The sequence below is a fragment of the Leuciscus leuciscus genome, assembly GCF_965113295.1.
Source record: "Leuciscus leuciscus genome assembly, chromosome: 24".
NCBI lineage: Eukaryota > Metazoa > Chordata > Actinopteri > Cypriniformes > Leuciscidae > Leuciscus > Leuciscus leuciscus.
Window position 1 is genome coordinate 9,539,704 of NC_138723.1, and position 8,578 is coordinate 9,548,281.

At 37.7% G+C, this 8,578-nt stretch overlaps 2 protein-coding genes across 3 annotated transcripts in view; one reads left to right on the plus strand and one right to left on the minus strand.

The window, feature by feature from the left end:
* rabgap1 (RAB GTPase activating protein 1) overlaps positions 1–6,987 on the minus strand; it is a 118,631-nt gene extending 111,644 nt beyond the window's left edge. For both annotated transcript variants that reach the window (XM_082158781.1, XM_082158780.1), the window contains exon 1: positions 6,850–6,987. The gene's annotated coding sequence lies outside the window, so the exon portion shown is untranslated. The remainder of the gene's footprint in view (positions 1–6,849) is intronic.
* Positions 1–8,578, plus strand: part of anxa3b (annexin A3b) — a 255,961-nt gene that overhangs the window by 40,521 nt on the left and 206,862 nt on the right. The window lies entirely within an intron of this gene.

Sequence of the window (8,578 nt, forward strand, 5' to 3'; positions counted from 1 at the left end):
CATAAGGTGTGGCTTGAGGCTCTTCGTACTAGACAGACAGTTCCTCCAAAGACAACAAGGCTAATGTTATGCAACCTGAATTCATGTTGGCAATGTTATGATAGCTGAACTAACTGCTGTCGGTAAGAAACATGTATGTCTGTCTCTGGGTGGAGAAATAGTGTTGTGTTACAATAACTTAATAATAAGATTAATTCTTAATGAATAAATCTGTGTTTTTGAGAGAAACTTTTGAATCAACAAATTGTTACCAGGGCTCCAGACTGAGGCTAAACGGTCACATTTAGGGCTGGAACTAATGATTATTTTTTCAATCGATTATTTTTCCGATTTATCGACTGATCTAATTTTAACCGAAAAATAATAACCATAACTAATATATCTATGAACTTTTACCTAATGATATTATTTATCACAAAAGATAAGGTTTATGCAGTGTAGGCCTAATAAGAAAAGGTGTTTACTATGGTTCTTTTGGGGACTTTTAGGGATTTACAGCAGCAATTGCTTAAACGTGTGAATCCTGAAATGTTTTGTTCCTTCAGGAGATTAAAGTAGTTGCTTGAATGTTCATTCAGCTGTATGAACTAACTATTGAACTGTATGAACAAACTGTTGAACTGTATGAACAAAATATTGCCTTGAAGTCGTTCATTGTTAAATGCAGCTGTTTTTGTTGAAGGTATAGTTCACCCCAAATATGTAAATTATGTCATCCTTTGCTCACCCTCATGTCGGTCCAAACCCCCAAGACTTTTGTTCATCTTCAGAACACAAATGAAGATATTTTTAATGAAATCTGAGATTTCTGTCCCTCCATTGACAGTCTACACAACTACTACTTTGACGCTTCAAAATGTTTATAAAAAGAATGTAAAACTAATCTGAATTGAATGGTTTAGTCTGAATTTTCTGAAGAGTAGGGGTGTAACGGTTCACAAAATTCACGGTTCGGTTCGATACGATACACTTGTGTCGCGGTTCGGTACGGTTCGGTTCGGTACGTTTTCCATAGGCTACAGCAAAAATAAATAAATGCCAGAGAAATGTCCTTGAATTAAATTTTTTTTCATTATTATTTTATTTAATGAAACTAACATCATAAAGTATGATTTTTTTATTTATTTTTTTTGTTGCTTTTTTTACTGAGCAATAATGGAGCTATACTTGACTCTTCTTATGAGCATATAAAACAAAACAGCTCCTTGGACAAAATGAAATGTAATATTGTAGTAGTAGGCTAGTTATAAACAAAGGTTTATTTTAGTTCAGATTAACATTTGAGGGCAGCAATTTGTCAAAATAAAACAGACGTAACGTTACTTGAAAGCATTATAGCCCACTATTCCTGACAAACTTCCATACCTTGCAGTTAGTGTTACTACAGTAAATCCATTCCACGGTGAATGTTGCTGATCTGTGGACACCGGCCAGTTCATTCATGGCACGATGTTTATTCCTGGTTTCCACGTCAGCGCTGTTTGATCCGTTAATAACAGAGAAATGTGCATGTTTCTCACTAGATCTCGCAGCGATGTTATTACCTAAGTGGCGAATTTAAAAAGCATTTGAAATTCAAATGCTTTCTTTACTGGTCTGGATCTCTTAGCCCTGTGTGGTGTTGCTTGATCAGGCTCGCGCATAGGGCTCGCAAGTCCCACTTCACAGGTCAAAACTGATAAACGGTCCACACAAACACAATAAGAGTAGCTCAGCTTCGTTCCTTGCATTGCATTTGCCAGTTGATGTTGTGGTCGCGCCAGCCTCTATGAGCGCGCTTGCCACCCGCGACGTGCCTTCATTTGAAATAACGAAATTTTGGACGGCAGAAAAAATGGTCCAGCGAACCGTTCGGTACGTAATGCGTACCGAAAACCGAACCGAAAGCCTCGTACCGAACGGTTCGATACGAATACGCGTATCGTTACACCCCTACTGAAGAGATACAATTGCATTATATGATGAAGAGGCTTAAATTAGCCTTTTGTTCACATTTAAACATTCATCAAAGCACACATCAGATATGGTAAACGGAAGCTTGAGCATGTTTGTTTGACGAACTACCAATGAGGTTCATTCTAGTATTACACAGCACGTTTGATCTTCCTCACGAACCAATGAGGTTCATTCTCATGTTACGCAGCACGTTTGAGCTTCCTCACGAACCAATGAGGTTCATTCTCGTGTTACGCAGCACCTTTGAGCTTCTGCAAGAACCAATGAGGTTCATTCTCGTGTTACGCAGCACGTTTGAGCTTCAGCAAGAACCAATGAGGTTCATTCTCGTGTTATGCAGCAACTTTGAGCTTCTGTAAGAACCAATGAGGTTCATTCTCGTATTACGCATCACGTTTGAGCTTCAGCAAGAACCAATGAGGTTTATTCTCGTGTTACGCATCACGTTTGAGCTTCTGCAAGAACCAATTAGGTTCATTCTCGTGTTACGCAGCACGTTTGAGCTTCAGCAAGAACCAATGAGGTTCATTCTCGTGTTACGCAGCACGTTTGAGCTTCAGCAAGAACCAATGAGGTTCATTCTCGTGTTACGCAGCATGTTTGAGCTTCAGCAAGAACCAATGAGGTTCATTCTCGTGTTACGCAGCACGTTTGAGCTTCAGCAAGAACCAATGAGGTCCATTCTCATGTTACGCAGCACCTTTGAGCTTCTGCAAGAACCAATGAGGTTCATTCTCGTGTTACGCAGCACGTTTGAGCTTCAGCAAGAGCCAATGAAGTTCATTCTCGTGTTACGCAGCACCTTTGAGCTTCAGCAAGAACCAATGAGGTTCATTCTCGTGTTACGCACGTTTGAGCTTCTGCAAGAACCAATGAGGTTCATTCTTGTGTTACGCAGCACGTTTGAGCTTCTGCAAGAACCAATGAAGTTCAATCTCGTGTTACGCAGCACCTTTGAGCTTCAGCAAGAACCAATGAGGTTCATTCTCGTGTTACGCAGCACGTTTGAGCTTCAGCAAGAACCAATGAGGTTCATTCTCGTGTTACGCAGCACGTTTGAGCTTCAGCAAGAACCAATGAGGTTCATTCTCGTGTTACGTAGCACCTTTGAGCTTCTGCAAGAACCAATGAGGTTCATTCTCGTGTTACGCAGCACGTTTGAGCTTCAGCAAGAACCAATGAGGTTCATTCTCGTGTTACGCAGCACGTTTGAGCTTCAGCAAGAACCAATGAGGTTCATTCTCGTGTTACGTAGCACCTTTGAGCTTCTGCAAGAACCAATGAGGTTCATTCTCGTGTTACGCAGCACGTTTGAGCTTCAGCAAGAACCAATGAGGTTCATTCTCGTGTTACGTAGCACCTTTGAGCTTCTGCAAGAACCAATGAGGTTCATTCTCGTGTTACACAGGCACGTTTGAGCTTCAGCAAGAACCAATGAGGTTCATTCTCGTGTTACGCAGCACGTTTGAGCTTCAGCAAGAACCAATGAGGTTCATTCTTGTGTTACGCAGCACGTTTGAGCTTCAGCAAGAACCAATGAGGTTCATTCTTGTGTTACGCAGCACGTTTGAGCTTCTGCAAGAACCAATGAGGTTCATTCTCGTGTTACGCAGCACGTTTGAGCTTCTGCAAGAACCAATGAGGTTCATTCTTGTGTTACGCAGGTTTGTTCTTGTGCATCAAGCAAGTACGGTTGAGCTATTGTTTATGTTTGCTGATCACCTGTTCATCATATAAATCTATCGAGTATCTTCGGAAAATTTGGACTAAACAGCTCAATTCCTATGGATTAGTTTTACGATCTCTTTATGAACTTTGTGAAGCGACAAAGTGGTTGTTGCTTATGCTGTCAATGATGGGACAGAAATTTCTCATATTTTATTAAAAATATCTTCATTCGTGTTGCGAAGATGAACGAAAGTATTACGGGTTTGGAACAACTATGGGTGAATAAATGATGACAGAATTTACATTTTTGGGTGAATTAACCCTTTAAATATTGACAAAACCCCCTCCACCACCACCCTAGTGGTACCAAATCAGGTGCTGATGCCACCATCTGTAGAACTTGTGGCACCGGTGCCATTGCTCTCAAATGTTAGTCTGGAGTCCACTGGCTCATCCTTCCCTTTTGAAGCTTTTATAAAATTGAAAATTAATCTTTGTCCTGCCAAAATAAATTTGAGACGAGAGTAAAAACATGAACACACTGGAGAGCTGCTTTATAGTAGACATTGAAGTTGCAATTCTAACTGAAAGTGACTTCAAGCTTCTTTTTGAAGAATGAAAACAAAAAATTGTCATGAGTATAATTTTAAAATGAACACTGAACGTCAAAGTAATTCTAAACAAGACTTGGAGCAGCACTGAACAAGTAGGCTATTATTGACATTAGCAAGTGCTCTTAGTCCTGCTAGGCAGTTTTGTTGTCATGATAAAGGTAGGGATGCACCGATATGAACATTTTGGCCGATACCAATAATTCTTTGTATTTGAAAGCAGTTAAATTAAGCGTAGCGTCAGTTCTAGCAGGTCACGTTAGTCAAGCTCGCATTAGCTGACCCTCAGCTGATCCACGTCTACCTATAGGAATACGACGCCTATCACTGTATACATATATAAGCTCCTTCAGTATTATCAGCTACTATCGCGTTTCTCAGGAGCTAATTACCCTCCTCCATCCCCAGCTCCACCTGTCGTCAGTCAGGGTTTGGCATTCTGATTCCCCTGAATCAGACTAAAATTCTCTAATTATGTTGTACATTAAAATTAATGATATCTGCAATACATTTATGTTGGTTCTGTTCTGTTTACCCTAAGGGGGGTTATTGCTGCTCTTATCCATGCTAGGCTCCATGGGAGTTCTTGCCCAGAACGGAACCATACCGCCAATCCAAACTGTATGCTAATTGTCAATCGTATTTGACGATAGTGGTCCTGACAGAACTAATATATTGGCCGATAAATCTAAATCCACATTTTTATATAATTTTTGGAGAGCCTAATAACAAAAGCAAAAATCTCACCATTAAAAGCCATGTCCCAAAAAATTTTATAAAAAAAAATTACCTTACAAAGAAATAAAATAATGCCTAAATAATGCAAATAAGTCATTGGACAACACATTTAAAAAATAAAAATGCATGTGCCTATAGATAAATAAAATGGAATAGCCTAGACTACGCCCAGACAATAATGAAATGTTTTTCATTAAAACATATTGTTTGTAAAAAATTAAATAATACGAGAAAAAAGTGCTAGTTATTATTAATAATGCATCAATGTTTGTTTGTTTTTGAAAAGGAAACATCTTAAATTAATATCACTGTTTCAAATAACAGCACTGGTGTTTGAGCTGCGCACGAGGAAGCTGAAGTGATAATGATCGCTTTGTTAGTGGGTTAATTAACTCAATGAAACCTATATGAGATAAATCAGATATTTATGCAACATAAACATAATATTACCACTTATATCTGCAAAAAATTATGCGAATGTACAAGTGAACTTGAACTAAGTTATGTGTCAGTCAGATTGTGTAACTCCTGTTGTGGACGCGCTCTTCCCGTAACAACCTGCTGAAACAGGGCAATTAACCCAAATTAATTCACAATGCAATATTACAATAGTGTTCTCATTATAATGTTATGTACACGACAGTCCCAATCATCGTTATTAATATTGTGCATTGCCATTTGAGCTGCATGCACTGAAGCTAAAGATGGTCACCACCAGACTGGAGAGCTTTACTACCGCGTTAATTAACTTAAAATACATCCTATATATGAGATAAATCATATACTGTGTGTGTATACATATACTCAAAATAAACATAACATTACAAATAACAATGCACAAGCGACCTTGACGGTGCGAATCATGAAGGTTTGGATGCACTCTTCCCGTAACAGCGCACTAAAACACGGGCGAACAAGGAATTCACAACATTCTTTTAACAGTCGTGTTGTCATTATAATTTTATGTAGCCTATAAGACAGACTTGCACTGCATGTGTAGCACTTTACTGTATTTTCCTTTTCAAAGTGATTCCAATCATATTTAGAGCAATTCAAACCATCATGTTGAACAGTGTGCGTCTGAAGAGTCTCCGTTATCTATCGGATTTAATATATCGGCCTAATTTACTTATCGGGTCGACAACAATTACATTAAAGATTAACATATATCGACTGATACCGATATGGTGACCGATATACCGTGCATCCCTAAATAAAGGATAATAATAAAACGTGTTTCGGTCATCAACGAAGGAATCACTTGAGTGCATGATTCAATGACTTGCTTATTACACACAGAAAGACAGTCAACTGTCGCCACCTTACAAAAATACAAAAAGAGTCACTGAACAGTCAAAGATCTTTTTGGTGAATGGATATCAATGAATCTGAATCAAATTCCCCATCAACAGCTACTGCAATCAAACACATGATCATCAAAGCACATCTTAATAAATTCAGAACAATTACATTCTCAAATGCGCTAAAACTTAGAAATACATCAATGTTTGCATCTATCGCAAATGATGCATTTCTACTGTGAGAAGGCGAACAACTCCTAAAATTAAATCTTATATGGCTTCGACATAAATGCACAAACAATGTCCTTGATTTTCTATTGTTCTTCGTACAAAACTGAATCTGTCACAAAGGTGGGTATGTGAGCTGTGCAGACAGCAGATCTTTGCAGGTTTTGTGTCATGCATCAGCACACGGCCTTTAACGGGCTAACACACTGTAGCATGCTAGCATCAAATCATAATCTGCATATATGGTGTAATATTTTCCTCTTAAAAAGACAAAACTGCTGAATAAAGAAACGGACGTGTAGAGTAGATAAAGGCACGGTGGTGTGCATCGCTGCCACTCATCCTACCTGTTTCCACAAAGGCTTTTTATTCCAGAGAGTCTTGACATAACAGCGCTGAACATTAGCCAGCAACAGTGCTGCTGTAAACACAAACCAAACCCCGCTCGAACTGCGCATGCGCTGCCGCACTCTTCGGCAATGTTCGGGATGGAGTCGAATCTCATATGCAAGGAATTCTGCATTATGGTATTTAATAATAGTAGCCTATATAAAAGGTTTTGGAAGAAAAATAAACATTTCAACATGCTACATTGCTGTCAAATGAAATCGCTTTGTGTTATGTTTACCTGACTGAGTAGAGTCCGTTTATCATTTAGAAAATAACCATTTTACATTTTTAATGTGCATAAAATATAGAAACATTTGTCTGTCAAATTAAGCAATGAGTCAAAAACAAAAAAGATTGTTTAAAAATCAAAGCTGATGTGATATTAAATGCAAATTGAGCACCTTACATTGTGGGATTCAAGTTTGCATGCAGTGTGCTTTGTTGTATACTGCACATTTTAATGTAGTAGCTCATCCGGGTATTCGATGCATAAGTTTGCAGAAAATGTGCATACTATGCAGTTTGCATACTACATACTGCAGAAACAAAAGAGTAGCGAATGTTACAATGCTATTCTAAACATAGCATATAGCCTATCACAAAAAGTTGTACAAGTACATTTTGGAATATGTACTACATAACGATAACCCATGCATTTAGAAAATCTATATCTTGTGTATAGAATGCATGGATCATGCAGATATAAGTGCTGAAAGTGCACATTTCCTACTTTCCTACTCATATTTCCTAAATTTAATATAGCCTAACTATATTCATTTGATTTTGAAAGTAACAATAGTAACATATTGGCTGCAAAAACTATAGCCGAATATGAATGTGCAGGCTGTTCCTTTCAACTCTCCCAGGTTGTGATGTTTCAATATTGGTTTGGATCAACTTTCCTTCCTCTTTAGAAGTTCCTCTACCATTTGTTTGGTTTCACAACCTAGGAAGCTTTAATTTTACTTTCATAATCAACCAGATATTTAACTGAAATGAACAGGTTTTTTTCCCCATTGCTACAAACTACAAGGAAATCTATGTGAAAGTTCTGAGCATTGTGACGCCTTTTCATTTTCACACCACATTATCACAATACATTTTTTGTGAGCTGGATTTTGACCCTTATAAGCTTCATCTTTTTTACCCCAAATGACGTTTGCTGAAATGTAAAAAAAATAAAAAAATAAAAAAAAATGTTCCCTTAATTTAAATGGCACATGACTTCATGTCATCAGGGTTGACACTTTCTATAGTTCTACAAACAAAAACTTAAATAAATTGAAATGATATTGTATGTTGGCATGAAAAAAAGTCCCTCTCAGGATGTTCGGGGTCTCCAGGTATTTTTTTAATTTATATAAATAATAATAAAAAAAATGAAAAATTGAAAAATGAAAAAATCTATACTTTTTTATGTTTGTCAAATAAAAAAAAACTAAATCAGTCACAACACAGAACACAAATACACCGAAGTGAAGTGGGATTACATTACATAATGTTACATGTTACAAAATCACATTTTATTGTCTGAGTGTACATAAAAACAGAAAAAAAACTTACATGGGTTCATCTTTAAAAAATCCATTGACTATTTCAGACTCTTCAGCTTGTCCAGGTGAGGAAATTGCAGTCAAGAGGCCAACCATAACACGTTGTACCACAGCACACCAGCAGATGTCATGC